General features: G+C 38.3%; 1 protein-coding gene across 3 annotated transcripts in view; it reads left to right on the top strand.

Moving 5' to 3' along the window:
* Nucleotides 1-1466: 1466 nt before the first annotated feature.
* Nucleotides 1467-15529, top strand: part of ednrba (endothelin receptor Ba) — a 25397-nt gene continuing 11334 nt past the window's right edge. For 2 of the 3 annotated variants that reach the window (XR_001311245.1, XR_001311244.1), the window contains exon 1: nucleotides 14032-14156. The gene's annotated coding sequence lies outside the window, so the exon portion shown is untranslated. Of the gene's footprint in view, nucleotides 1599-14031; nucleotides 14157-15529 lie in introns of those variants that run through there. The other variant, XR_001311243.1, reaches the window with a different exon arrangement.

The following is a 15529-nucleotide window of genomic DNA, read 5'->3' as shown; positions in this document are numbered from 1 at the left end:
CACGCCTGATCATGTTCTGTAATTAGCACATTTAATGTGATAATAGGCCACTTCATTAAACTGTTTCCCATTATTATCATCTGAGAGCGTCCAGGAGGATGAGTCTCCATATGTTCTTGCCCTGTGGGGTCCACCTCTCCCTGTTCCTTTCTCCATAGAACCCAGAGGAGCTGATTTCTTCAGCTACTGTTCCTGGCACTGAGAAGGTCAACCCATCCCTGCCAGATTCGTCTGTCTCTAAGGGGGTCTTGCAGCACGTCCCTCCACCTGTTTCTAATGTCCCTGATGTCCCTTTCGTCTGTTTTCTGTCCTGTGACATCCATGGGGACCTGTTTCCTGTTCCCGTTCCCAGTTCTCGTTATCAAGCAGACCATATCGGACCTGTCTCTGTCTGTTCCCTCAGCTCCTGCACAATATGCAATGGGGATCCACCAAACATCACTTCTCTAGTACCCACGCTATCTGTCAAGTCCCCTCAGTCTCCATTTTTCCTGTCATGAAGGAGGTCCAACCAGAAAACTGGAACCCCATGTTCTGGTTATACAGTGATTCCAATAGCTTCAAAAGGCAATGAAAACCTAATTTCACTCCAGTAATAGGTCAAGTATCCAGAATGATAAATTCAGTTGTATGATTTCCTTTTTGTTTTACTGCATTTAATTAAATACATTTATTTATGTAGCTCCTGTTATAGATAGGAAATCGCAAAGTGCTTTAAAATAAAAGCAAAGGAAAAAACACTTGCCAAAAATCATATTAACATCACATACCTGAGTACAAGTAAAGCAGGATAAAATACCCACATCAAAATCTCTAATAACTAGCTAAAACCCTGTTTGTAAAACAAAGTCTTCAGAGGTTTTTTAAAAGCATCAATATAATCAAGGCTGCAAATGGATTGGGGCAGTTCATTCCAAAGTCGGGGTGCTTGGAACAACCGATCCCTGGGAGATTTTAAATGGGTGTGGGGTACCACCAACAACCTCTGGCCTGATGACTTTATTGCTGTTCTATGGAAACAAGTTTTCTCTGGGGTTTCCTTTGAAAGGTTTTGCTTAGTTCTGTTTGCTCTGAGAGTTAGGTGGGTGAACTTGGTGTACTCAGCTGTGTATTTGGATTTATATTTCCTTTTATGTAATTTGTGGTATTGAAGGACGGTCTTTTGACAAAAGAAATACCCAAATAGCAAATGTTGCAAGTAGTCATTCATCTGCTTTCATTTTTGTGTTGTAGTGGTTGCAGTTGTCCTCAGGGGCGGACTGGCCATTGGGAGTACTGGGACTTTTCCCGGTGGGCCGGCACATCACTGGGCCAGCGCACACACTGAGGGAAGAAAAAAAGGTGTAGTTGCTCCCATTACCAGTAGATGGCAATAATGTGCCAATTCATTGTTTACCAAGCACAAAGACCGAAGAAGAAGAAAAGTTTGATGAAGAAGAGGAGGAAGAAAAAGAACCAGACGGGAGGAGAACAAAAATTGAGAAAAGCATCTGCCAAGTGTCAGAAACTGACATTTATTTTCTGCTGGTGCATCATCCTCATCTTCACTGGAGCCTACGTCTGGAGAACAGCGTGACCGGGAGGAGGATGGTAGTCAGGTAGGTGGCTGTATTTGTTTCTAGTTTGCTAACTTTTAAAACAATGCATTTAGCTGTTAAATAAATAAAGCCATCGTGTGTGGACTAGGTCTAAACTGTGCTCAGTAGCTGATAATTTTATAAAACTGTGTTGCTTGAAATGTTTTAACATCAGTTATAGAAATTTACATCATACATTGGCATTCTAAAAGATAAAAATCATAAATGTTTTTGGGTTTCACAAATAACTTTGCCCACTTGGATTTTTATTTATGTATTTATTTATTTATTGAATTAAAGTCTAGTATACAATAACAGTATATTCAAATGAAAAACAAGTTTAAATTCACACAGTTCATGTGCTGGAAAAAGAAAATGAGACCACATTAGAATATAATATTTGGGGGGGTAAAATCAAGATGAATCAAAAATGACCATATGGAACTCTGAGTGTCAATGCCTGCGAGCTAGGTCAGTGTATCTTTTGGTCTTTGGATTTTCATTTTCGAAAGAGGTATTAAAAAACAAGAGAGTGGATATTTGATTTTTGTTTTAAAATACTAGAATTAAAATTAAAATACAAAGTGTGTCTCATTCTTAGTGCCAAAAAGGGATAAAAAAAATTTAAAAATGACTTGAGTTTCATTTTCTGTTTCAGATAGAAAAAAAAAAAAAAAAAATTACTGTAAGGCAGAAATGAAAAAAGGCTTGTTTATTTGTATTCAACGACTATCTATTCCTCACCAGAAGGTACACTCGCCTGGCAGCTCTGCATAATAAAATACTAATTTCTGTAAAGAAAAGGCTGAAACACAGAGAAATATGTCCATAAATGAGTTGTATGATGACGGTTGCTCTGTGACCAAAGGCTGCAGATATACTGCTTGTGGCTTTTGGCCAAATAAGTCTCTTTTACTGAATACACTTCACCTCCATTTCTCTCAATAAAAAGCAAAATATGACAACTTTCATTCTATTAATGTGTTGTACAGTTGTTGTTCTGTGAGCAGAAAGTTTTTTCCCTCCTGAGTTTTGACAAAATCTGTGCTTTTTTCTGTCAGTTTTGCGTCCTTGAAGTTTTCCTTTCAGCGAAGGGTGGGCGGTACTACAACTTTGATATTGATCTGATACCAAATAAATACTTGGCAAATACTGTATATCTGATACCAAAGTCAACATCAATGCTTTTTACTTTTAATGGGATGTTCATTGAATAACTTTGATATTGCAGACACCCCTTCTGGTGGTGAAACAGTTTATTGTAGGGATACAGTTAGTTGGCACGACCTGTCATGGAATATGAACAAACAAGCCTTTTTTTGTTTTTGTCTTAAAGTAATTTTCTTTTTGTTATCTGAAACAGAAAATGAAACTCAAACACTGACCAAGCTAACTGCTGCTCTGCTATCTTATTAACTTTACTAATTCCTCGACATTACATCCTTACATTTTGTACAGTGCCCTGAGATGACGTTTGTTGTTTCCGCCTCCATCATCTGCCTTCATCATTTGCAGACATCATCTGCTAGCCCGGACCTTGAATGGGCCAGTCAGGAACTAAATTCCCGGGCCACTTTTTTGCCTCAGTCCGCCCCTGGTTGTCCTCCAATGAGAGAGTGGGCAGTTCGATTCCATGATTATTCAGTTACATGTTGAAATATTTTTGGGAAATATTGGCAAAAAAATATAATGCAATTTATGCCATCGTTTGGCCAATGACGATTAATAGATGGCAATTGCATCTGTATGTTACCAATGTTGTGACCTTGGTTTTCTTTGTGCTCCAGTTTATGTTGGTGTTTCAGGTGATTAAACACATTAGGGTTAGCATTAGCTGCTTCGAACCACCTTCTGCCATTGGGCTAACATGCGTGCCTGACAGTGGGAGTGCGTTGCACACAACATATGTCATCATCACATTGCATCAATTGAATTGTGGAAAATAACTTTTTTTGACAATACAATTTTGCCCAACTGTACAGTGTCCCTGGATTAGACACTGAACCTATCACTGCCTCTGATGTGTGTCCCATCAGTGTTTGTGATTTAAAGCAGTGATTAGTCTTCAGTGAATGATTTATACAGATTAGCTTTGTAGAGAGATCTAGTAGAGTGCTGTGTGAATGGGTAAATGGGGGCACAGATTGTGTTGTTAAGTGCTTTGAGTATCTTGGTTGGATAGAAAGGAACTACACTATATATGTACAGTTTATTTACTATTTTTATTTTAAAATACTTCAAAAACACAGACGTGTTTACATGTAATATCAAAACATTTTATGGCAGCTTGTTTTAGGATGTGAAATCATAAGCAGTAGGTCAATACACAAAGCAGGAGCAGTCAGCTACTCCAGTACTGATTGATGGAAAGTGCCTTGATCTGGACCTCAATCTGACACTTGAGATTGGTTTCAGACATCTGGTATTTTTACTGCACTGTGTCATGGAACAAGAGACAGGCAGAAAAAGCATTCCCTTTCTTTTCCCACCATGCACATGCTGCAGCATACATGCATTTCATTGTGAAGCATTCGGCATATCCCTTTACAAAGTCATCCCAGCCGGAGCTCATGAACATGACACATTAATTATACATAGGCAGTAATGTACACTTTGCCTGAGTGCGTTGCCCAGTGGAGCCATTACAGATAAAAATATGCTGGGCTGCATTCACAGTAACATCAATTAATTACTTTCATTCTCAAAAAAATCTTGATCTCTCCTCTCCACAGTGTGTCTCTCCACTGTGAGGGTCACAACGAGCGCTGGTAGGAATGATGCCCAGAATCTGTAAGTGAAGCCAGAGCCATGTTTGATGCCAGAGATAGTTACCTAATTATTAAAATCCTTTGAGTTTGCTCTAAATAAAGGCAAAATCTGCTTGACCCAGAGCTAATCTTGTCTCTTCGTGTCTCTACTTATCGCTTCTTGCTGTTTCAGTTATGGTTGTAATGACATATTACACCAGATTGTTTGTTCTTCTAGTTTCAACATTTTCATTGACCAGATTTTTAGGACCTGTGATTCCATTGTATCTCTGTAAAATGTTTTTTATGAACCATAAATAGGTTTGACTGATAGAAAAGGTAATAAAAATAAGAACTCAAATTTTAGAGGATGGAACATTATGGGTCTCAATGGTAGACAGGTGATTTTCAAAACTTTTTGCTGAAAAGTGGTGTTTTTTTCTTCCTTTGTTGTATATTTGCGTAATTTACAGTATTTCAGCAGTATCAAATTCTTGATTGACATTTAACTGATGAATACACAGAGGAATTACACACATACAAAACTATGCTAAGTCAATCATTCATGTAACGGTATGATTGAGACATTTTTTATAGTACCTGCCTGCATGCGTAGAAATGTTTTGACAGTAGCAACAACACATAAATCAAAGTGACAAAAAGTATTCACTTGATTTAGATAGATGCTCAGATAGTGATGAATATCGATTGATGCAGCTCTAGATTAACAGCTCTATTAGGCTACCTTTGAGAACGTTCCTGATGAGAGCAGTGATGGATAGCTATAAAACTGCCTCAGCATGATGGCCATGGGACTAAACAGCAGCAGGAGCACACTTAACATATTACTAATAAATTTAAGCTTATTACAATTAGGGTAAAATTCCAATAACTTTAACCATATTGATTTAGAGAAGCTTAGTCCTTCCCATTTCCTCGTCAGTATAAGAAATTTGTGAATGGTAATCATTGCTGAACACTTTTGACCACGAGGCATTTTGTGGAGGAGGTTACAGGACTGTGGGGTGCCAGAAACACTTTTAAGGGCTATCCTGTCTTCGTTTAACTGGAGCAAGAGCTGTGTTTGTGATTCAGGTACAAAGTTGAACTCATTCCCAGTGAGGGTTGGAATCTGCCAGGGCTACTTTTTGAAATCAAATTGTTCGAGGAGAGGATCTCCTGTAAAGAAGAGAGACTCAAGTTCGTGCGGGTAATATGGTCCTGTTAGCAGGCTCAGCCTAGGGACATGGTGAGGAGCATCTGATTTGTATCCCTCTGAGATGTCTCACTCTGGACATTTACTACGTCTGTTGCACTAGGAAGAGGTCCAGGGAAGACCCTGGGAACATGGTGGTATTCTTGGACAAAGGGACTTCTTCTCAATCTTGTTGTCTCCCATGAACAAAGAGACATGGGTAGATGGATGGATGGATGGATGGATGGATGGATGGATGGATGGATGGATGGATGGATGGATGGATGGTTTGAAGTTTTACCTCTCACACAAAGTAAAATGAAAAATTGAGGAACCTACACTGCTCTCATTTAGCTTCAACTGCTGTGCTGAGGAACAGCTGTCCAAGGCTGTTAGAAAATACATCCATCTTAACTGTACTAGCAAAAGTTACAATAATTATCTAATAAATCTTTTGAAGATAGTCAAATAACTCACACAAAGATTTAGCACAACCTCTTCTGCATGAAGGAGACAGTGTGAAAACAGGTGGTTCTCTATGGCTGTGCTGACCTGGGAGGAGTACCCAATAGTCAAGTGATTGTGTTGGGAGGGGTTTCTCAGGACAGTTTTTTATTGAGCATAAAACAACCATGTTGAAAAAGAACAATTCACTACACCAACTGCAACTTCTCATGAAGTATGAATCCAGCTTTAGACCTTTTGATGTGTATCACCACTAACCACTCAGAAACCGTGCTGCCCTTTCCATATTTCTTTTCTGTTCCTTCATTACAAAAGCCTGACATCTTTTTATCTCTAATAATAGGTTGCTGCACTGTCTTAGTTTTCATTTTAAAGGTATCATATCATGCTTTTAAATCCTTCTGTTTCACGTCTAAATCATTCACTTATGGTCTATTTAAAATAAAACTGCAACGCTTTGGTCTTAATTCCTCGTTTTTGTTGCTCCATAGACTCCTTGCTTTCCTTGCTTTACCCCTGTTCCGAGTTGTGCCTCAGAGCAAGCTGTTTTGGTGCGGTCTCTTTAAATGCAAATGAGATATTTCACACCCCGCCCCCTCCAGGTCCCTGAGCATTCGACTCCACCCCGTTCGGCCATGTTTGTAGTTTCATAGCAAAAACAGATATCTACTGACGAAAAACTGTTTTTAAGATAAAATAAGATAAGATAAAATTTTATTGATCCCACAGTCTGGAAATTTGCACATTACTGCAGCTTAATACAAGAGAGGCTGAGAAGAATAATGAAAGATTAATAAAAGATAAACAAAACCCCACAATATACACATGTGATATATGGTAATGTACCAATGCAAAAATACACATATACATAAACACATATGCTTATTTATATACATATATACACACCGTAAAGTACAGTACAAAAATTWATGTATATGAAGGTGCATATTAGTGATGGCAGATGGCAAGAAAGTATAAGGATGTCAACAACGGTAGACTTGTCAATCCAGCCTTACATGTACAAGCCAGAGTCTGACCCAGTGCAAGACATTCAGAATGACAAACCTGCAGAACCACATCTTCAAACGAATGTGTCACAATGGTGTGTTATTTATTTACACACTCTACAGTATATCCTTACCAACACTGAGGAGCATAGCTAAAGTAAAATACATGCATTTGAATTACTGTTTAACTACTATTATATTATATAATTTACTTTTGTGATCAATAAAGTATTTTTTAATTGAACAGCTACAATATACTCACACTCACTGTAGAGATGTGAAATTATTTTAAATAAATTGATTTTTGTGCTTGACTGTTAGTTTGAAATGTACAAAAAGCAAATAAAATGTAATTGTTTTGATKTTTCATTACCAATTAGCCTATTGATTTCCATATGTCAAATCAGAACTTAAATCATAATTAAATGATCAGTCACAGTCTACTTTGGAAGTGTAGCTACTATTGTATGCCACAGGTCTGTGGGACAGCAAAGAACCGGAACCCAAACGTCTAAGCCAGGTAAATTTCAAATGCCACAAGGCAGAGCATCATTTCAACTCTAACTCCAGGGCTTTAATGACAGAAGTACTCCCAAACACACCTCATCATCTTTCACACAAAGACTTCAGAGATGGTGTTARYAAADCWCAAATTCAGCCACTTTTCCTTCTCCAGAAAACACTAATTGGAAAGTGACATGATGATGCACTGACAAAATTGAATGTAAGAATTTATGTACTTTATTACTCCTTGATAAACAATAAAAAAGTGTCAAATTACATTTAGGTTTTGATAAAAATCATTTTTACCTAAAATGCAAAATTATATACTGTATGTTCAACAGCTTTTTCTGTATGTGGAATGCATTGCCTTCATAAAATATGTTAGCAACAGAAGACAAAAATGGGAGCAATCAAATCAAATAAATTTATCACATACACAAAGTTCAACTTGCAGTGAAATGTTTTTATGACAAAAATTGAAGTTTAAAAGTACACAGAACACAGTAAAAAATCCTGAATTTTTTTTTTGACTGAAATGTGACCCATCACATCGAAACGAGGATTAAGTCCAAAAGTGATAAATGGAGAAAAAGGCAAATATAGTGTTTTGATTAAAATGTTAACAAAAATTGCATTAGTCAAAATATAATGAATAAAAGCCTTATCAATGTATCAGTTGAATGAACTGTCTGAAATATAATCATAAAACAAAATTAGGAAGCACTATTTTGAGCAGTAGCAAAAAAAACTGATTTTGAGGGAAAACACCTAAAATTTTTAAGATTTTCCCTGTGAGTTAGCAAAGTTTTGTTTCATTTTAGCTGGGAAATCTCAATATTCAAATAAAATTTGAGGTTTCCTCTTTATAAGGACATCAAAATTTTCTCATTGAAAGGATATAAAATTAGGATTCAGACCAAATATTTATGTATTATTGTAACCAACAAGACAAATTAAGTCATATACATGGATTTAATTATGATATCAGAATGATCCAGGTATCAAAATGTAGCTTTTAAAGCCACGAATCTGAAAATGTATTAGGTCATTTTGACCAAATTCGACTTAATCCTCATTTTGATATGATGGCTCACAAATATGCAACCTCATCACACTGAGTCATGTTGTCCTGCACGTCCATTCTGCAAGATGTGTGGAAGTATGTGTGATCCTGTGTTGAAGGGTCCTCCCAATGGGTGTGGATTGAGTTCAGATGTGGTGCAGTGGGTGGTGTGAAGATGTGGCATCAGGACGTGTAGTGAAGATGCGTGCATTAGGACGTGTAGTGAAAATGCGTGCATCAGGAGGTGGTGTGGAGATGCTGGCCTTGTCTGGGACAACTGGAGATGAATCCACAGCGCAGTCTGGAAAACATCAACAACATTAAAATGTACACAATCTTTGCATAGTAGAAACAGTAAAGTGTCCCTTATTTTTGTAATTTTTGTTTAACATTGTGAGGAAAAGTTTCTCATTCAACACTTTCACACATCACATGCCCTTGTGACACGACTTTGAATAAGGGAGATTTAATTAAAGTATGGATGATTTTGATTTATTGAAATCAAGTTGGCATACTAAAAGTGACTAATGTGGTAAGACTTACTTAGGGTTTCAGGAGTTCTGATAGGCTTTGCTGTGCCTTCTCCCTTCTTGAACTTGGGAAAGAATAATCTACATGGGCTCTCCAGATGAGGTAGTTGCCTGCAGACGTGCATTTTCATTGAAATGCATTGCAGCCAGGTACAGTCTGGTTAAAATTGCATAAAAGAATATTACATGTTAGTTTGAAGATGCACCATTAAAACTCATCTAACACACAGTATTTTGAATAATGAAAAAAAAAACATAAATACAGAGTGACTAAAACAACACTGCAGCCGATATTTTTTGGCCGATTCTTGAATCCGATACTACTTTTTCCCTCCATTAACATGATAAAAATAAGAATGATAAATGTTACACAGGTCTTAATTTAAAACAAAACAAACTAAAAAAAACATTTATTAACTAAGCCTTGTCTGAAGAGGCTGTATAAAGTGCTGCCACACAGGATTTCTTCTTTCAGCCCTTTCTTAAAATATTAAAATAAATAAATTCATTACTTATTTTATGTAGTGCTAAATGTTCTGTTTTTATTTGTATATTAATAAGATTAATATATTTTGTTACATAAAATGACTGTGTTCCTAGCTTTTTTGATGCAAAAACAGCAACACAGAGAAAAAAGGAGAGACACACATCCATCTTGCTATCCTTACGAGGACTTCACACACAGCGCTCACAGCTTCTCTGTCTCATTCTGTTGCTCCCGTTTTTAACACCAGGCAAAAAATGCATTTAAAACAGCTGACGTTAACTTTAGATCACAGTTTGAAATGCTCCAGCATTAAAAAAGAAAAAAGAAAAACAACACGGACACGCTGATTACAGTGCGGGGCGAAAGTGAAAGTAAAACAACATGGTGGTGCGCACCCGTTCGGAAAAGAAACTTAAACACAGCTGTTCTTTCTACCCTCATATTTTGACACAGAGGGTAGAAACAGCTAAATTAGACATTTAAAACACATTTACAGTTCATAACTCACCCTTGTTGTTGTCCTGTGTTGTCCGCAAGCACTTTCCGCCCTGTTGTGGGTCCATTTCCTTGAAAAATAAAACTTAACCAGGCACTTTGAAGAAGCTCTGCTCTGACACTGGTAGTCTATGTAGATAATAATGTGGGTTTACACAACCCAGAACATAACACTTTGACTTCTGAACTTACATGTTCGGCATGACGCTATGAACTACAAAATCATACAGCGAGGAAATAAAATGGCGGACTATGAAATCCAGTTGGCCGGAAATACATCACCATAAATGGTAGTTCCGAAGAAAAAAGTGTGACGAAACAAACAATAACACGAAATAAGCAACAGCAGATTTTGAACAAACTGTAAAATTTGACCCGTAAATAAATATAAAAATATCTTTGCAGTAACTGGACAGAATAAATTAAAGTTTTCTACACTCCTAGACACTATAATTACACAAAAAATAGTTTATTAATGCAAAAAAGTGCATTTATCATGATACGTCTCCTTTAATGCCTTTGTTTCCTCTTGCTTCACCTGCTGAGACACCTAAGCTACTTCCTCTCTCTGCTAATCATCATTCCGCTTTCCAACACATTCTTGTTCTGTTTTCCACTTACCTAATCCTGTAGCATTTATCCAAGTCACCTATTTTATCTATTATCATTTGTCTGTTATTCCTCTGTTTCTATCTTGATTGCTGGTTTGTTTAGTCCTTCTGCGGCTTGGCAAATGTTGATGCTGGGATTGCGGGCAATAGCTTGATTGTAGCAACATTTTTTTTCAATCTTGCTTGAAATGCCAAACCTATTGCAATTATCTTTAGCTGATTACCATTTATTCATTTGGTTTGTTTTCACATGAAATTAAAGGCTTTCACAGATGATCAGCTCAAATACTCACACAAAGAAAACGGGTCACACAGAGTATCGTTGATTTTACTGGATGTCAATATTAAACAGTTTTCCTTGGCAGCCATTCTCATGTCGAGGCCTGGCACCATTTTGTTCACATATTTGACTATCCTATATTGTGCTAAATAAATTAATGTTTTTTATGAAGAAGGCAGGAATGGGTAGATATGTTGTGTAAGTCAGTCTCTTATAGGCAGCAGTTGTACAGTTTGATTTTATATGTTGGGTCCTGGCAGACATGTCGGTATCTCTGGATATATCCTGAGAATAAATCACATTTTTCTGTCTCCCAGGAACCTGCCTACCCTTCGAACAGATGAGGCCCAGATCTGAAGTGAGCACCAGCAGGGAGGCGTTTTAATGAATTAATATGCATTGCCCCAATTAGCCTCTGCACTGCAATAATTATTACACACATTGAGCTGGAAACCGGGACATCCCATTGCACAGCTCTGACAACCCAAAAGGATTCTGGGACCTTATTTTTACTCCTGATGAGGTCAAATATTTTCGATTTGTTCTCTCTGTACGTTAATTAGCTGGAATTCAGTGACGAAAAAGGACAGGATGTGACAGATGAGTGGTCCGAATCATCCCATCCCACCTCCAGGGAAAGCTCGTTGTTAGAAAGCCAAACTGTTTGTCTGCAACATGCGATTATCATAATAAGCTTATGTTCATGCTCTCGGTGGATATCAGCAAGATCGTTTCTTTTGTCCTGTGCTTATTAAAGTTGCATGGATAATACGGAGTGAATGAGTTAAAAGCTGGTGGAGGGAAGCAGATAGTACGTACCTGTGTACATCGTATAATACATAAAAATATACTGTATCTTACCTGGCTCTGTTGGCACAGCAACCACAATAATGATCAGAAAGGTTATTAAGTACCTGCCAAACAATAAACTTTTAAAATGTAACAATCTAAGCTAGCAACTTGTTCCAACATTGGCTTTTTAACATTTATTTGAACATGCACATGTTTCTTTTGGAGGAAGGTCTGTAGGCTAATATAAAGCAAAACATTCTGAATGTTGGATCCACAGGCAGCCCGTTGCCTGCATGTCTATAAGCTGATAACTCCTTTAAAGTGCCTGTGACATCAACATTTTTGTAATACTACTAATGCATTTTTGGAAAAATAAATGGCAAATGGACTGTACTTATATAACGCTTTTCTATCCATCCAGGAAACTCAAAGGGCTTCACACCACAATCTGTGTCCTCATTTACCCATTCACACAGCACTCTATTTGGTCTCTACAAAGCTAACATGTACAATCTTTTATGGAGACTAATCAGTGCCAATCACATTCATACATTGATGGGACACACATCAGAAGCATTAGGGGTGAAGTGTCTTGCCCAAGGACAAAACAATTGAGACAGCTGGACGGGGGATCGAACCGGCGACCTTGCGGTTCCAGTCCTCTCTGACAGGTGGAACATAACATCTAATCTTAAACACAAGAGCACAATATGGTGCTTAAATATAAGATAAATAAATAAACCAACGTTAGTAACCCTAATGTATCCAAATACATTTTATCTTGCAGTAATCTGTGACAGGAATGGTTTAACAAACAGTTTAAATCATTTGGAGAATGATGGGGCAGAGACAAACCAGACATAAAGAGTTTGGAGCAGGAGGTGAGAGCAGAGTGATGAAAAGGAGATGTCAGAGTGAGTCAAAGCAAACATGACAGGATGGACTCTGAGGCAGCAGTGAGACCAGCTAAACGCACTTTGACATCTCACACACTTTAATTAAAATAGATTTGTGATGAATAAAGAGAGAGGAGGGGCCTGTAACCAAGGGAACACAATTTGGATGGATTGAGAATTAAACGTATCTTTAAAAAGACAATTTGAAAGTATTTTTCCTACAAACTGTGGTGCTATTTTTTATACAGTACAGACCAAAAGTTTGGACACACCTTCTCATTCAAAAAGTTTTCTTTATTTTCATGACTATAAAAATCGTAGATTCACATTAAAGGCATCAAAACCATGAATTAACTCATGTGGAGTTATATACTTAACAAAAAAGTGGGAAACAACTGAAAATTTGTCTTATATTTAAGTTCTTCAAAGTAAAAACCTTTTGCTTTGATTACTGCTTCGCACACTGCTGGCATTCTCTTGATGAGCTTCAAGAGATAGTCCACTGAAATGGTTTTCACTTCACAGGTGTGCCCTGTCAGGTTTAATAAGTGGAATTGCTTGCCTTATAAATGGGCTTGGGACAATCAGTTGTGTTGTGCAGAAGATGGATACACAGCTGATAGTCCTACTGAATAGACTGTTAGAATTTGTATTATGGCAAGAAAAAAACAGCTAAGTAAAGAAAAACAAGTGGCCATCATGACTTTAAGAAATGAAGGTCAGTCATTCCATAAAACTGGGCAAACTTTGAAAGTGTCCCCAAGTGCAGTCGCAAAAACCATCAAGCGCTACAAAGAAACTGGCTCACATGAGGACCGCCCCAGGAAAGGAAGACCAAAAGTCACCTCTGCTGCGGACGATAAGTTTATCCGAGTCACCAGCCTCAGAAATGGCAGGTTAACAGCAGCTCAGATTAGAGAACAGGTCAGTGCCACACAAAAGTTCTAGCAGCAGACACATCTCTAGAACAACTGTTAAGAGGAGACTGTGTGAATCAGGCCTTCATGGTAAAATAGCTGCTAAACCACTGCTAAGGACAGGCAACAAGCAGAAAAGACTCGTTTGGGCTAAAGAACACAAGGAATGGGCAATTAGACCTGATGAGTCTGATGAGTCCAAATTTGAGATCTTTGGTTCCAGCCACCGTGTCTTTGTGCGATGCAGAAAAGGTGAACGGATGAACTCTACATGCCTGGTTCCCACCATGAAGCATAGAGGAGGAGGTGTGATGGTGTTGGGGTGCTTTGCTGGTGACACTGTTGGGGATTTATTCAAAATTGAAGGCATGCTGAACCAGCATGGCTACCACAACATCTTACAGCAGCATGCTATTCCATCTGGTTTGTGTTTAGTTGGACCATGATTTATTTTTCAACAGGACAATGACCCCAAACACACCTCCAGGCTGTGTAAGGGCTATTTGACAAGATGGAGAGTGATGGGGTGCCGCGCCAGATGACCAGGCCTCCACAGTCACTGGACCTGAACCCAATCGAGATGTTTAGGGGTGAGCTGGATATGCTGGATATGCAGCATATGCTTTTTAAAAGACAATAATACATCTTTGAAGATCTCGCAGGCCACATAAAGTGCGGTGGTGGGCCACATTTAGCCCGAGGGCTTTGAGTTTGACACATGTGGCTTAGGCGATTACAAAAATGGTGGTTAGTGGTGGTGTCATAATCCTGAGGTTGCAGGTTTGAGCCTAGGTTGTGTCAGGATGGACATCAAGCATAAAATAGAATAGTTGCCTAACATTTCAGGAGAGTTCATTTGCTGTGGCAAAGCATCCAAAAGAAAAACAAGCTACTATTAAAAAGTAAACCACAAATTACAACAGAGTTTTAAATAAGAAAACTGATGTGCATTGGGATGTCAGGTTCTAGTTAAGTGTAAAACTCTTTGACGTTATGTATGAATGAACATGTCTGACTGCAAAAAACTGATGGAATCACAAGTTTGTCGAGATCTGGCAGCAGACACAGACCACGACAGTGCCTAGCAGAGGCTCCTCGGACTCCTGTGGAGCGTTGAAGTGAGGTTGGGACCAGTTCATCACTCACACAGGATGGGGGTGATCACTTAGCCACTGTATTCTGGGTACTGAATCTAAAAATAGCAGCACTGTTTCAGTCACGTTGGGCCAGTCTGCCTGGCGGATGACGATGAAGGCATGGGGTTGTTGATTTAGCAGTCTGTTAACATTTATACAGAGAATGGTACACATTTAGATACGCAGACACTGAAGACACTATTCTGTCAGTGATGGAGAAGCTTAGAAGTCTGAATTGTTTAAAGCAAACCTAAATACTCACACAAACCCTCTCTCACAGCTGACTAACACAACTCATTTCTGCTCTTTCACGAACCCTGAAAATTTTTGCCCCCCTGTACAACAATGTTAGGGTTTTAAAGCCACGCTACTTGTGGCATCACTTCATGCTAGTACTTATATATACATATGTTTCAAAGGGAAATGCTGTGAAAAGGTTCTAAGCAGTTGATATTGTTGGATAAAGCTCTTTGAAGCAGCCAGTTCAGAGAAATATTGATCTGACCAGATTAACAACCTAATGGTTTGTTCAAATGAGGCCAAGTAGATTACTGCTGTCCTAAAACATGTTCAGGCTCATCGTCCGATTGGAGGACTGGGTTCTAGTAAGGGTGGTGGTGGTGGGTGGGTGTGTCCAGCTCCTGCAGTGTAGCGAAGTGTCATTGAGCAAGACACTAAACACTCTGCTTTCCCTGAAGTGCTCATCAATGTGAGAGTGAGAATATAAAAGAGCTGTAGATAGAGAGTAAAATATAGCAAAGAGCACTTGGATCTGTGTGTGTCTGTGTGTGTGTGTGTGTGTGTGTGTGTGTGTGTGTGTGTGTGTG

The sequence above is a fragment of the Austrofundulus limnaeus genome, unplaced genomic scaffold (genome assembly GCF_001266775.1).
Source record: "Austrofundulus limnaeus strain Quisiro unplaced genomic scaffold, Austrofundulus_limnaeus-1.0 Scaffold270, whole genome shotgun sequence".
NCBI lineage: Eukaryota > Metazoa > Chordata > Actinopteri > Cyprinodontiformes > Rivulidae > Austrofundulus > Austrofundulus limnaeus.
The sequence above is the reverse complement of the archived record's forward strand: the minus strand, read 5'-3'. Positions and strand labels throughout refer to the sequence as shown.